The sequence below is a fragment of the Coturnix japonica genome, chromosome 11, assembly GCF_001577835.2.
Source record: "Coturnix japonica isolate 7356 chromosome 11, Coturnix japonica 2.1, whole genome shotgun sequence".
Taxonomy (NCBI): Eukaryota; Metazoa; Chordata; class Aves; order Galliformes; family Phasianidae; genus Coturnix; species Coturnix japonica.
This window is the reverse complement of record NC_029526.1, coordinates 5,995,700-6,012,097: the sequence shown is the minus strand read 5'-3', so window position 1 is coordinate 6,012,097 and position 16,398 is coordinate 5,995,700. Positions and strand designations below refer to the sequence as shown.

The 16,398-nt window shown below is 36.1% G+C and overlaps 1 long non-coding RNA gene across 4 annotated transcripts in view; it reads left to right on the top strand.

Annotated features, from left to right (window-relative positions):
* LOC107319239 overlaps positions 1-16,398 on the top strand; it is a 197,489-nt gene that overhangs the window by 150,786 nt on the left and 30,305 nt on the right. For 3 of the 4 annotated variants that reach the window (XR_001557698.2, XR_001557697.2, XR_001557699.2), the window contains 3 exons: positions 40-83; positions 4,415-4,505; positions 7,131-7,278. This is a non-coding gene — a long non-coding RNA (uncharacterized LOC107319239). Of the gene's footprint in view, positions 1-39; positions 84-4,414; positions 4,506-7,130; positions 7,279-14,803; positions 14,987-16,398 lie in introns of all 4 variants that reach the window. The other variant, XR_001557696.2, reaches the window with a different exon arrangement.

Genomic DNA, 16,398 nt, shown 5'->3' with positions numbered 1-16,398 from the left:
TAACCTCTGCTATTCTCTCCTTTTTATCTCCCTTTACAGAGCAACTTCATCAAGCCATAATAAGTGCTGCTCACCCAGAACCTGTAAGTCTTTCTTTAAAAAGCTGTATAAATGATGAAAGGAGAGACGATACATTTAGGGAATAGAACTCAGTGAGTTTATAGAGTCTTACAGACTTTTCTTCCAAACTGTTATTCAGTAAAGGGATTTTCCTTTCCCTCATGCCACAAAACCATGTTTCTATGCTATATGTTCCTGGCTGATACATTGCAGAAGATCTTCATCATTTCTATTGAACTTGAGAGACACTGGATCAGGCTGACACAGAGCTTCCTCACAAAAAGGTTCATTGGTTTTTCCTCTGAACATAGTTTTCATTACTGAGGAACACAATCTAATTTCCACTTATACAATGGACAGGTCCCATAGTTCACGAAAGTATATGGAGGGAAAAGATGTCTTGCAAATTGACCACTTTTCTTAGATTTCAGAGTTTATCCTCAACTAAGTTCAACAAAATGCCAATTGTATTTCCTTACCATATATAATTCCATATGTGTGTGTAGAAGTGAAGCTTCTCCCAGGGTACTCAGTCAAAGGCTTATACAAGACTGTATTCCTGATGAAGTAACTACACACTTCTTTGAACTTTCTTTATGGTGTTCATAGGTATCTGTGAAGAATTTCAAAATATTAAATTTTCCAGTTACTTGAGTAAAGAGCCTTGCTCTGTAATGAAGCAAATGGCATTTTTCCTTTTCTCCTTTCTGATCAACCAAAAAAGAATTCCTTTTCTTGCATGCCCATTCAGATATGTTCTGGTTTTATCTAAGAATTAAGAGTTTGATCCCATGTCTCTCTCTTCTATACTAGAATTAAGTGGATTTAATGAAATATTAGGAAGTACTAAGTAATCCCTCTTCGGAAAGCTTTCAGCTCCAGAAGTGCTGTCTTCATTCTACTAAATATTAATAGTAACAAGTTGGCCATTTTTGTCGCTGACTCTTTGTCTTATTAGGAAGCATTTCTACTGTAAAATAATCAGATAAAGTCTTTAATCAGATTTTGTACTTCTGAAACATGTGCAGATGAAAACAAATGGTGGATCTAATTTGCTCCTTTGGGAAGAGAAAACCTAAAACTGGTGGGTGAACAAAGTAGTAGCAGAATCCTAGCAACGGTTAAACCTACAGAAGAAGCTTAGCGTAACCTTTTTGTTTCTTCTTACTAATAAAAACAAACAGCTGGTAGGTATTTTCTTCCTCAAACTGCATATGAATTTAGTTATGTAGAAGCTGGAAAAGTAGGCATGTGAGACTATTCCTAGTGGACATGCTTTAACCAACCTTGACTGCTTTAAAGGATTCCTAAAAATCATAATTTTGAAAGACCATTTGTCTTTGAAAAAAAATGAGGTAGACAAAACATTCTTCAGAGAGAGCATTTGTAGAACTGGAATCTGAATGACTTGCTGACACAATTGTCCTCACTCTTCTTCCCAATTGATTTAATTCAGTAATCAGAGAGATTTTACAAACCTAATCATTTGCTTTGATCCTGTGAATACATTCTCCTTGAATAAAGAAGAAATCAATAGGAGAAAACAAGTGGTGAGAGGAAGAAAAATCATTTTCTTATGTTCTAAAATTGTAGCTGTCCGTTGACAAATGATAGCATATTCTACAATTAGCTTATAGCATAGCTCAAGGTGAAAGATGCAGAAAAGACTGATCAGGTTCTCTCAGAGGAACACGTCTATGTCTAATGATGGGTATGATTCAAGTTCACTTTGCCCTCCACCACCTTGCCAGCAATTTCTTAAATTTAGTTAGTGGCTTAAAAACAACTTTCTATTTGCCATTGGTATGGACAAATTAATCAGTGCCATTAAGCTGCACTCCAAATATCTAGAAAGTGTGTTCCCTACTACTAACAGTATCTTTTTGCCTCATATTTGGAATTCTGTTGTTTGGTGTATGCATTATATCTACTATTATTAGCTGATTTATTTGATTTAATGAAAGAACTTCATCTTTTAATTGCATAGGAAATGCCTGAGATTTTGGTAAAGAAGACACATTTTTAATTCATCTGAATTTGTTCATAGTATGTCTGTATATTTACTTTTTTGGGATAAACATGTTGCAATGCTGATTGAAAGCACTGATTCCAAAAGCTGAACTGCTTGGCTTACTGTTTGACTACTCTGTGTCCATATGGACAGTACATACAAACCTATTCTATATCTCTTAAAAGTATATGACAGGTTTCCAATAGAAGTCCAGTTTGAGTCCTGAAATTCATTGATATTTCTGAAAATGATTCAGTATTTCAAGAATCACACTGTATTACTGAATACTCTATCCTTCCCCAAAAGTTTCTTTTCAGCTTTTACTTATTTATGTTAGGGTTGTCCTCAAATACATCATATACAAGAAAGTTAGGACTTGCTGTCCCAAAGGGAGAAGACTGGTAGTAACATTCATGAGGGCAATAATCTGCTTTTTTAACCTGCTATCTGACCTATTCTAATTTATTAACCTCTTATTGAAGCTGAACGGAACAGTTGGCAGCATGCAGCACTTTTTACATTCAGCATCATCAGTAATGTTAAATTTGTAAGGGGAAAACTTAACTGGAGTGAGTAAGGAGCAACACACAGAAGCTTCAAATCCTTTTCTTTACCTCTTACATTTCATCAGATTGTTTTCATTCACATATGATTTCATGTCATTATAATTTCCACAGAGTGTAATGCATTTTTCACATCGTATTTTCATTAAGTATTGCTCTTGCTTCCTTTGCCTGAGCTACTTTGTTGTCTGTGCTAAGTTCTTTATATAAGAACCTTCACTCCAGCCTTTGGCTTTTGCCTTTTTGCACCAAGTTCCTGCCAATTTATATCAAGGCTGTAGTGTCACACTACTCCAGACAGGTTCCTCTACTGACCCGGTGTGGAATGACCACAAGGGGAGGCATAGGTCAGTCCTTGACTTCAGGCAGTGATAGACAGCAGTATGGGGGTATCATGCCTTGTGTGTAAGCAGGTAGTAGCAACTATAAGCAATGACACTGCAAAGTTTTACTGACTGGTGTTGAATCCCAGGTTTGTTGGATAAGTCTATAGAAAATACAGTGCATGTATTAGTGTATAGTACAGTATGCTGCTAGTATGTATAGTACAGTGCATGCTGCTCACTTAGAGGATATTTCAGTGATACCTTTCCTAACCCAGTCTCTGACAGGACTTTCTAAAAGTGAATGGGGTCATATTCCGATTTCTTTCTTTTCAAAATAAAATCAAATGATAATTTCTCCATTCTATGATTTGGAAAAAAGAACTTGCAGGATTTTTAAAAATGCTTCTCCATTATTTTATGTCCTTTCCAGAATCTTGCTGTTCAAAGAAAAACTGTGGATGTTTTTGCTTTCACTGTTTTTCTTACAGGGGTCACGTGCTTCTTTTAATTACAGCCCTATTCCCTGCTGAGTCCTGTGCAAGTATTACCCAGAGCAGTGTTTTACTCACTACATCTAGACTGAGACAAAAGCTAATCTTCTGTGTCAGAGGTTTACTGTACTGGATTTATTAACACCTTCATGATCTTCCCTAATCCTTTAAAATTCTTCAGGTGAAATACATCCTAAGTGAAGTCAGCCATAATAAATTCTAAAATCACAGGGTAATTTTGTGACAGGTGACAAATTCTGTGCTATAATATTACACAACAGAGATGTAACTACAAAGGAGAGAGAAAAAAAAAAAAAGCATTTGCAAAAACTCATTGGCACAATAATTATCCATTAAAAATGACTAATTGATAACTCAAGTACAGGCTACAAAGAAAGAATCCCAAGGATAAGGAATCGAAACAGGAAAAAACAGTGCTTTGTGTCGTATAGTCATCGATCAATCTGTGCTATTTAGTGCATGTGCTCCAAACTGTTACCTATTTCATAGCATTACAGAATGGTTGGGTTTGGAAGGACCTTAAATTTCTCTTCCTTTTATGTTATATTTCATTAACTCAACAAAATAAGTGTAGAAGAAATATATGTCAAGAAATTGATTCCTTCAGTTATGTTTATGTGGTGTAATTGATTTAATAAGTAGGAATGACAAAAAGTATTAATGAAAACAGAGATCACATTGAAACATCCAAGGGAAGAATATGGTTGGTACTTCAGTTGCAAAGGAGCAAAACATTCACTCTGGTAGTTCATTCTTATGCACTTTTTAAAATGAGTCTCAAACTGTTCTTGTATGTAGTGAGACTTGCCTGTTTCAACAGCAGGGACTGCGTAGGCACCTGAGTCCTGTGTTTATTGCTGTACTAAGCAATAGATTAGTAGAAGCTGATACAATATTAACTTCCTTTAATTACAGTGTTCTTGTTGTCTGTTTGCTCTACAGTGAATATTTAGTTGCGTAGTCTCTGAGAGCCGTGGTGTTTGCAGTATGATCGTGAATAGACGGCTGTGCAGATCATTTTCAGGCATGAGTGGTGAGTAATAAGCCTTCAGAAGTGCTTAGAGAAGAATTTGACTGTTTCAAAACATTGGAGCAAATGCTTAAATTGGTTCATAAATTCTGTTTCCATATCATCTTGTTCCAACATTTGATAAGAATTTAGATTCAGACCACAGATAATTTACAAGATAAAACATCACTTAAGTGTATTAAAAAATCCAGGAACAATCAAAGATGTGAGGAGGGCACAGGTGAAAATGCAGGTGGAAATCTATGGGTGTGATGAATTGTGAAGTTAGCGTCTTGGCAGGTGGCAGTCTACCAATGCCCAGTTAAATCTCAAGAGAATTTTAAGGGTACAAGTGGTAAATATTTGGTGAAATGCAAATTTCAGGCAGTGAAAGCTACTGTAGGTGGGAAATGCTTGGAGCTGGTAACATATTCCAAAGCAGATGTTGTGCTTAGGACATCCCATCACAATAATTATCAGTGTTAATCAGGTGGCTATGCAATGAAATTCTTCAACTATATGTATTGAAATGCTTCAACTATTTCATCTTGTGGACAGATTTATTTCTATGTTTTATCCTAGACAGATTTTGTTTATTTATTTATCTTTTATCCTATAGTATTGTTCTGCAAAGTTAAAGCACTATTGTATTGAGGCTAGAAGATCTGTTTGTGACTGAAAGGATGTGCTAATGTTGTGGCTGATTTTTGAATAAGCTCTGTGGAATAGAACCTATAACAGAATCAGGTCTGACAGAGCTGTGACTATCTGAGAATGCTGCTTGCAAATGCTAGGTGTAGAATTAGTGTGTGATGTACAGCTGAAGCTACTTGCTCTGCAGCAGAGTTCTTTTATACTGTTCTGCTTATCTTTAAACAAAAAGTATTTCAAAACCATTAACTGAAAGCATTAGGTTTCTTGCAGAACATTTCAGTTCAGTAACCTTAAACTGATATCTTCATGTTAAAATTCCAACAAGGAAAATACTTAGGTCATTCTGAAAGTAATGCCTCCTGTTTAATTCCATGGAAACCACAGGTGCAAAGAGCACAATAGCACTATACTTGATGGTATAGCACATTCTCAGCTACAGTATACTATTTGTCAACATAGTCACCACCATTAACTATGCATTTTTGGCAGCACTGAACAAGAGCCTACATGCTGCACTTGTAAAAATCAGACCACTCCTGAAACACAACGGCCACCATCTCAGCGTTTTTCTCTGACATCGTGGGCCAACATAACAAAATAGGAGGCATTACTTTCAGAACAGCCCTCACATTTTCTGGTCTCCAAGAGTTTGGATTTTTTCACTGTCTTATATAGATGAAACCATCATTTGCATACAATATCCCAACTTAAAAAAATACCTTATATCTATATTTCCAGAAGTCTTCCAGCAGGGGCATGTTAGTAGGAGATGACAGGAAAGCATATTCTATTACATTATACAACACATTTTTTAAAGCCACAAAATAGCACAAGATTTGCCTTTACATATTCATTGCTGATTATTATTGTCTCAGTGGGTAATTATTCTCACAGGGTTCATTTAACCCCTTAATTCTGTTCTTGTACATGTTACATAGTTGGCAGAGAAGGCTGCGGTACAAGACCTGAGTGGTTAATTGACTTTTATTGAAGTACTTAATAGCTTGCTCTTGTCTTCATCCTGAAACACTACTGATCCACTGTAAACTAAGATCTATTGGGACTGTGTTTTTAAAGATGTTTACTTTCCCTCTAACCTAAATTTTATTTCTGTTGTTTCTTCCTTTTATCCCAAGGTACTGTGGTGATAAAAAAGATAAGGCCATTGCTACTGAGTCTCTTTTTCTTAAGAGGAACATATTAAATCATCTGGCCTATTAAAGGGCAGATGTTGCTTGTTTTGTTTTGCTTGTTTTTACATATAATTTACATACAATTCAGTTCATGGAGCAGAAACTGCTAATTCACTAGGTAGCTACATTTTGCTTGGCTTATTTAAACTGCTGTGAAGAGATCTGAGGTCTTTTTAAAAGATCAAATCTTATTTCAATTAATTCTAATGGTTTGCTACCTGTAGTATTTCACCATTATCACCACTCAGTGTGTTTGAGCTCTGTTAAAGATTTAAATGAAAGCTTTATGGAATGCACTTTTTTAGAATTCAGAGGATTTTATGGATTGTTTTTCATAACATCTGCTACTTACAGGAAAATAAAAGCCTTAAAAAGCTCATTTAATGTGTTAATGCTTGTGATACAATTTTATATTAAATAAGATTTGTTTTAGTTTAGCAGTTGTGTTTGTGTAGCTGTAGGAAAGATCTGTTTGCCCTATAAACTCAGGTCTGAGGTTTATAACTGGGCTATTTAAACTTTCATTACGAGGAAGGATTTCTCAACCTGTTCTTCTGGAATAAGAGTACAAAATAGACATTTTAATACTATTGAATAGTTATTGGTTACAGAAAAGCATTAATTAAAGAAATAACATAGAGGCCTTTCTATTTTCCTGCAGTATGCTTTGTAATTATGTCTTTTTCCTCTGAACCCAAAACTTGACTCGAATTTGAGACATTCATAAGAGATATTTTGAAAGGCATTCTAAAGGCAGAGAAATCAACCTTAATCCCCTTTTTATCATTATTTTTAACCACAGGAAACTCTCATGGTTCAGACTTGTCTTGACATTGAACGGGGCAGGTGTGTCCACATAAGGTGCAACAGAGAGGATTTGCATGCTGGCTTGCTGAAGTGACAGAATTGTGCAAAATAACTGCAGTGGTCTGGCAAGCTTCAGGAAGCAGGTGGGTCTGAGTTACTTGTCTCCAAAATTATGATACTGAAAATGCATGTTTGCCTGCTGCCTAATTGAGGACCTATATACACTTCTTTTTCATCACATTATTATTCCCCAAGCTCCTCTTCTGTACACCTTGACGTATCTGCAACTGTCTGGAGCTGGGTGGGGTAGCCTATGACTGATCACATTCGAGATTGGGAAATTCTATGTGTATATGTGAATACGATATGATGTGAACAGAATTTGCGTGTGCATATAGGGAGGCATAAATGTGCATACTGCATAAATGTGCATACTAGAGATGTTGATACTGTCTTTTGCTAGATACAGGAAACAGAGTTCATTAGATTTAGACAGCCATTTCATTTTATTTCTTCACTTGCATTCTTAAATGCTATCAATAGTTAATAAGTATGATAGATTATGATATATCGTCATAATAATCAGCAAAAATCTTTTTTTTTTTTTTTTCATAAACGTTTTTATCAGTAAAAAGATTGTTCAAACTGAAGCATGTAGGAAATCATGAAAATTTCATCAGGGAACTTGTTCAGAATGGATACAAGTCAGGTGAAGAGACCAGAATGGTCAACAATCTGATAATTAGAAAACTTACCTGAGAGCATTTGAAGTACTGATTAGAATTTAGCCCTGCAGAGCACAAGGATGTGGCTGAACAAAGAGGCAGTAGCTATTCTGAGATGGTTTTCTATCTCAAAAACAAGGAATTACAACAAGATAATTGGGAGCAGTCAAGAAGGACTTGAGAATGGTAAATCATACTGTACCAGCCTGGAAACTACTCATCTAAAAAGGCAGTGGTGGAAAAGGGACTAGTAGTGGGTATGCCATAACTTGACTCGAGAAAGGCTTTTTGCGTTGTCTTCTTTTTCACATTTGGAAAATAAAGTTGGGGGTGAATGATTGGGTAGTTTAAGGATCTGTAAATTAGCTAGACCACCAGGCCAAAAGGGCCAACCAGTGCTTTATTGTGAGAGTATGCAGGGGTAAATACTAAAGCTGTTCACCTGAAGTATCTTAATTGGTCGTCTGGATGATAGAGAAGTGATGGATTCACCATTCTTGGAAGTATTTAAGATATGTGTGGACATGGTGCTTAGGTTTATTGGTGGTGTTGGTTGTGTTAATTTGATGTCTGGACTTGATCTTAAGGGTATTTCCAGCCTAAGTGATTCTATGAAGCAAGTGAATACACAGTTGGCCAAATTGCAGATGATCCTAAATTGCAGATGTGTTCTGGCAAAAGATAGAACATCAGTGCAAAGGGATACAGAAAAGCTTGAGAATCTGGCCAACATAAACTTCATAAAGATCAACAAAATGAAGATCAAAGTTTGTAGTGGGATGGAAAGACATTATGCCTTGGTAAAGACTGGGATCCAACTGACTAAGAAACAGCCAGCCCTGCTGGAAACTTGGAGTTACAAGGGATGCAAGACTGAATGTGAGCAAGCAGTGCCCTCTTACTGTGAATAAGGCAAATCACATACTGGGCTATATTACATGTCATCTTGTTACTGTTGTGGCTGCACCTCAAATATCACATCTGATTTGGGGCCCTTCAGGTCAAGGGAAATGTTGGCAAACTGGAGAGGACTCATCAGAGGATTGTCAAGATATTTAGGGACCTGGGATATCAGCCCTCTGTAAAGGGATTGTGGTAAATGCATTTGCTTTATCTGGCACCGATCCTAATAGCAGCCTACAGCCATAGGCTGTGGAAGAATTGCAGAGATGACAGAGGCAATCTCTTCCCAGTCAATGACATAACAAGGAGCAGTAGCTATGAATAGCGGCTTGGGAGGTTTGAACGAAGCCTTCATATCAAGGCTGCCAATGCAGATTGTGAGTGTGCTTTTCATTCTCTCACATTTCACAATCATTTATTTTAATATCATTAACACTTCCTGTCATTTCAGTTGCTTTTAACACACAATGAGTTTAAACCAGGTGAAAATTTCCACAGTCAATTACTCACTCCTTCAGATATCTCTTGTCATGTCAGTGTATTTAAGTCTCTTAGGGGAACACTCAGATCTTTTTTTGCACAGTGAAATGAATGGAAGGTAAAACATCAACTTGGAATTCCCCAGGAAGAGAATTTCAGTCAGCTTTTGTAACAGGTTTTAAGCAGATTCAAACAGGTTTTTAATTTATGAATTTATAGCACATGCAACGCGTCTGCATTCACCCCCAGTAGACACGAACAGTTCTGTCTGAGGTATTAAAGTCTGTTGGGTTAATGATCAACTGATTAAAAATTCTCAATAGGCTTTGGCATAATAGACTATCATGTTCTATTAAGTAAACCATACAAGATTATTTAAAATTGTAATTCTGATTAAGAAGAGCTATTTTTCCTCAAATATAACAGAGAGATCTGGAAAATAAATTGCTAATAGAATTGCCAGAATAATTTACTGTTGCATGACATGAAAGTGGCTTAAATCTCTGCTGGCAGATGAGCGCACACAGTAATGGTTCAAAGTGATCATTACTACTTAATTGTGACACTTTCTGCTGGAGGAGGCAGTTATAATTTTCCAAAATGATACACTTACATTTCCTCAACTCCTTCTCTTCTTCCTCTTAATGGCATATTTCAAGTGACAAGACTCATGCTGCATTGAAAATTATTCTTATCGGTGAGTGAATTAGTAGAATGACTACAAAATAGTTGTTTAAACTGAACTAAAATAATGAAAAGCGTTTTGAAGCAGTTATCAATTTTACCATCATTGACTTGAAAACTAATAGCACATTATTATTAATCAAATCATTTATATCTTACTGATTTACTTGCTGGTAGCAGTCTCTGACATGGTGTTTCATATCCCATTTCTAATGTTTGGTTCTATTACACTACATATGCATTATTTTCCTCTTGTGGCATGCATTAGAAAAAAAATAAGTTTTATTACTGATTTTTCTTAATTTCCCAGTTAACCTTTCTCAGCAAAAACACCTGTAGACTCAGAGAGCTCTAAAAGTAATACTAGACTTTACTGGGTGTAGGAGTTGCCAGTAAAGTCCTGCAATGGAATGAGACTCGGTGGAAATGGGCAAGGGAGATGCCCAGAGTAATTCTGAGAATTCAGAGAAATTCTGTGCTTTGTTATTAGTCTTCCTTACTGTCACAGGTTTTTTTTCCCTTATATCAGTGTAATTAGTGGGAATGTATGTCAAGTATGTTTGTGAAAGCAAGTTGCTTCTTGATGTTTCAGTAGTGGTTTCTGGTGGCTGTTTTTCTTTGGTCTCATACTGGGCTTCGTTTTCCTTGTTTTCCTTGTGTTTTTTTTTCTCCTTTTTCAAGTGTCCTTCAGTGATACAGTCTGCAGTGCAACCTCCCTGACTTCTGGTCAGGATGGGATGACTTATCTCTGTTCTTCCTTACCAGTTATGTGTCCATTTGATCACTAATGCCAAACATTTTCAGTGGCATATTAGGTCAAATCATAAGAGGAGGGCTTCTTTTGACACTAATGCATAGAAAATGCCTTTCCTGTGGGATCACTGTAGCAGTTGCAGCATTATAACATCTTCTTTTAGATCAAGTATGCAGTATTGTCTGTGTCTCTATAAGATCTTCAGTGAAACATGACTCTAAACCTGATTTTTCTGACCAGTGTTTCTTACTTATTTTTGCTCATGAAGTCCCAGTCTATCAGGAGATGGTAGAGATGCTACACAAGATTTTGTTCTTGTTCCTGGGATTAGAGATTATAATTTGTCAACTGACATTGTACCTTACCACTAAAAATTAATTTTTATGTACAAAAGAAGCTAGTTGTTATATTCAAAAGAGAAACTCTATTAATCTGTAATAGATCAAGCCTAGGTCAGGCTGTCTAAAACGCTCTTTAGTTTTGTATCAAGTTAATAATTGTTGAAATACCTTGAAAAATGCACCTCACCTTTAGGTTTTGTAGAATAATACTTTTACTGATTTTTTTTTTTTTTTTTTTCCTTTTTCTATTCAGTGCTACAGTTGTAGATTGAAAGTACATAGGTTACTCTGAAAGTAATGCCTCTTATTTATTTCCTTAGGAGCTGGAACAGATACAAAGAGCATAATTAAGACTGTTTGATAGAGCAAACAAAAATAGTTTGGTCTCTATAAACATTCAACAAGCATTGATGAATGTCAGTGGGTTCCATTTTTTCTGCATGGAAGAATTCAGTGACACACCTTTGCTTCATACTCACTTCCATGTCAGAGGCCATTCTGTCTGACTGCCCCTCTGCTGCCATCTGTTACACAGCAACAAAATCTAATGGAGTATTGGTGGGAAGGTTCAACATTTACTGCCATACCACCAACATTTTCCTCTGGCATTGTGGGCCAACATAATAAAATAGGAGGCATTGCTTTTGAAGCATCCCTCGTAGTAGTAACTGAAGCAATATATAGAAAAATCAAGAAATGCTATTTCAGGGTTATAAGAGAACTGCAGTGCAAATAAGATGGCATTTGGCCCACAGGCATTGCCAATAATTAAAGGAGTTACTGAGATGGTGGGCTAATTTAACATGTCAGGGAAGTACTGGCAATTGCATTTGAAAGGGCATAATGTGTTGTTTTAAAGTTATATACAGAATAGAAACAGTGAATGTTAGATGATCTTGATAGCGTGCTATAGCTTAGAAGCAAAAACAAAGAGAGTTAAAATTAATTTACTTGATATAAGAGATCTAGAAGAAATGATTTCGTTCTTTTATAAAAACTACAGAGAAAAAGATTTAGAATTGTAGAACTGAGAAAGAAAATTACTCTGGGAAAAATCAATAAGGCTTTGCACAAGGGAGAAAGGGATACTCGGCATGAGTGAAGGGTTAGTAGAAATAAACCTTCAGTGTGAAACTCAATCCTCTGCTAAGTACCAACACAGACATCACACGAACCAATTAAGGACCATTTAAGAGTGATGTACCTTTTCATTAAGTGTCTCTTAAATGTAAAACTTGACTAGGTCCCATCAGTCAAATATTCACTTAAAGGTGACCATTAAAGGCAGAGGAAAAGCTTTCCTTTAAACTACTTTTTCTTTTGATCAGGAAAAAACTAGCTGAGAAGTTTAAAAACAGTCTATAGTAACAGGAGATGAAAAAGGTAGTCTGTGATTTTACAAGTACCTAGTTAATTTAGAATTTGGCATTGAATTTTGCCTTGCAAGACTGAAGTGCCTCATAGAACAGTTTGTGACTTGTAAGAAAGGGTAATAATTGCTTAATTGTTAATTATCTATTCCATATTTCTATGTCATTTCATTTCATTAAATTTAATGTTTATACATGTATGGTGTTGAAGGCCTTGCATACAGATAGTAGTGGAATATCAGTGAACCAGCAGTGACACAAAATATTGTTAATCTCATCAGTATTATTTTAATTCTATGTATTTGCAACATAACAATAGAAAACTGGATCACACTTGGAGATGCATTTTTACAGATCCTGAATTATGACCAGGTAAAATGATTTCTAGAGGAACAAAACCCCATGAAAACAATATTGTGTCTTTGTGGTGTATTCTTAAACAATAGCAACAAAATGACAACAAATCCAACCCACCCAAAAACAACAGCAAAAAACATAGAAGAGGCCAAGTTTCTAGCAAATCAGTATAATAACCAGCAGGATAGAATTCCTCATGTATTATAGTTCTTTCATGACACCATGTTGATATGACAGACACATTTCAAGAGCTGTGTTTTCCTTTCCAGTATAGCTGTTCCTAATTGTGATCAAGATAATTGGAATATAGAACAGCCTGTCTCTTAAATCTCATAACAGTGCAGCAAAGTTAGTGAGACTTATATTAAAAGCACTTAAAAGATATGAACTGTCTTTACCATTTCATGCCAGTGAGATTCTCATCTTTTAATGGTTTTGTTTGGGAGAAGTAGGAAGCAATTGAAAAACAGTCCAGTATTCAGAAGGGCAATAGGGAGGGGTGTTTTCTGCATTCCATATTTTAGTGAAAGAAATATCTCATGCAGTTGTGGCCAGTGAACTTAGGACAAATAAAAGGAAATACTTTATCTAGAGAATAGATCCATAGGTCCATGGAATTTTCAGTGGTACAGAAAACAGATAAGTTGCCCTTATGTAATAGGGCTGGGTAATTTATGTTTACTATTTGTAGCTGTGATTGTACAGATGATCAAATTTCATGAGTCAGAGAAATATGATGAAGCAGGAACACTTCTATCTTTTTTTGTACTGTCATTTAGATGTTTTATGGTCATATAAAGTATAAGAGGAGCCCTGGAATAGTAGATGGACCCATTATGGCAAATTCTGTATTTCTTGTTATTTGAATATCCAATGCAGTATGCTCATTTCTGTCAAACTTCACTACATATTTCTATTTTAAGAGTTAGTTTGGACAAGCAAGGCTGATAAATGTTAGAGCCACAATGAAACTAAGGAGCAGAGCTAAGTGACCTAGTAAAAATATCTTAAGATGTTTTTTATACCTATGACATGTAATATATAGGGCTGTAGTTCCAACTGATTTCAGTGATTTTTTTGTGACGTACAGTACTTTAAATGAAAGTGAGATCAATCATTGCATGAAATGGAATTTTCAGTTGAGATTTTTTCTGTCTCAGTGCTGTGTTACAGAGGCTGAAGCAGTGATTTCTCTTTTGTCACTTTTTGGTCAAGACATTCTCTTTAAAACATTCTGGAAGAGTTCTGTCACATTTATACTTCCTAACTGAAGGCATCATTTGCCACAGATTGTATTCAGTGTCACACTCTTTAAAAGGATTGCTCTTGGCATCACAGGCTAATGGTATTACAAATCCTGCCACAATATCAATAGTGAAGTAGTAAGAGAGTAAGAAATATTAGAATGGATCTCCATAGTCATATAGCTTGGCAAAGAATAATCTGGCTCTTCTTTTGGTCATACCACTGAAATGCTGTCATTCTCAACTCCCTTGATTTACAGTCTGATTGCAAGACTGCTGGAATCAATCTTCACCTGTCCAAGGGGAGCAGAGAATTCTCATTTAAGCACTCCACAGTGTACTAAGTAAGAAGAAACTTGAACTGAGTGTGTCAACAGTTCAGTGGCAGCCTCACTTGTTTCAGGTTTAGCAAGGAAGCAAATTCAAGCTAAAGATTATTTTGGGTCAGTTATAAAGGAAGATCATATAATCCAGGAACCTACACCTGGACTTTTGTACACCAAGTGTAATCTGTCAAAAAACCACCTTAGAAAGCAATAAGCAATGTCGAATTTGCTCATATTAGACTACTGACTGCAGCCTGTCTGTCACACAGCTCTACTAGTTAATTAGATAAGTAATAACATTTCTGAAAACCAAGAGAATTTCCAAGACAGCAATAGTTTCAATTTTAGGAAATTCTGTGAACTTCCTAAATGGAAATCAGGAAAACCCTTTTTTTTTTTTTTTCTTTTTTTTTTTTTTTACTGAAAAGAAAATTATGTAATTATTCTATTATCATTAAGACATATTTTTCTTTATTGCAAACAGATTATTCATGTTGTTAACATGAGGCGTTTCAGTCAGTTGGGGACACAAATCATTCAGCTGCAGCTTTTACCTCCTAATTCACTGTGCATGTAACAAACCCACGACCGTCTCACCAACTGATGCACTTTTTCACTCTGTTAACTCCATCGATTTCACTCATCTCACGGAGAGCACGTTGAGGAGGTGCGTATACCACTTCAAATGACATCATTATGCTCTCAGTAAAAACTAATGTTTTTAATGCAGCAAGCTTGACTATGTTTGCCAAAAGAACTGTACCAGATCTGGCTGGGATGGAGTTAACTTTCCCCACAGTAGCCCATATAGTGCTGTGCTTTGCACTTGGAGCTAGAACAGCATTGATATTATACCACCTTGATGCCAGCTACAAGAATTCTAGTCTACTGCTGATATTACAGAAAATCAGTAGGAACAAGTAAGCATAGCTAAAATGGTGGAACCTGAATACATGCAGTCTGTCCAATAATTTCTGATTGATTAATCCTTAATTACCTGCTTTTTATTATAAGTTTCTTTAAGTGGACTGCATTACATCTTTACCAAACAAAAAATTAAGAGCAGTGATAGAAATATAACAGTTGCATTGTGCAAAAGCAATTAGTCTTTCTTCTCTAAAGCCATTAGAAAACCTAGTGGCTCCCTGAGGTATATTTCAATATTCTCTGAATTTTCTTGTGTCATGCTTGATTGTGTATGCCACACACTTCTAAGAACATGCACATTGGAAGCAATCACTCCTGTTGGGCTGCAATAATGCTTCATTTATCTTAGTGCAATAATGCTGCATAATAATAATATCCTAGGCTGCAATAATGCTTCATTTATCCTAGAAAAACAGTTTGGATATATTGGACATTTAAAGTTCTAGATCCAACCCACCTGCCATGGGCAGGGACATCTTCCTGTAGACCAGGTCCATCGAAGCCTATTGAACCTGGTCTTGAGTACTTCCAGGGATGAAGCATCCATAACTTCACTGTGTTCCAGTGTCTCAACACCCACATAGTGAAAAAATTGTTTCTTAAGTCTAAAATCTGCAACTACCCTCAATTTGCTGATAATCTGTGCAAGAACATCCAGATATAATACAGTCTTTCAGTGAAACTCTTGTCACTCTTGTGAGAAGATTGTTATTTAGAAGGTAAGAAAAGACAAATTAGGTTGCTCATAGAAGTGGCTGAATTTCTCTGACAATTTTTTGTTTGTTTGTTTGTTTTTTTATCTGAAAGTTTTAAAATCAGCCTGAGTGCCATTGAAATTTTTTGGAAACTTTCAGTCCAAATAGTTCCTGCTTTGTAAAGCTTTGAGAAACTGAAAATACAACTTTGTGACAGTGTAGTGGAAATGCTAAGTCAGGGCTTGGAGCAGTGATGGAGCACCTGGTGGAAAGGCAGGGCCAGCCTGTGGGAGCTCAGGTGCATGCAGTGTACCTGAGTGTCTGGAAGGGGTAGAGCCAGGATGAACCCCTTCCCAGACCTCATTTAAGGGTTGGCAGTGGGGGGTGAGGGTATCTCACTCGAGATCCCTGCCAACCTTAGATCTTCCAAAGGTAAATGGTCTTTATTCATTTGTTT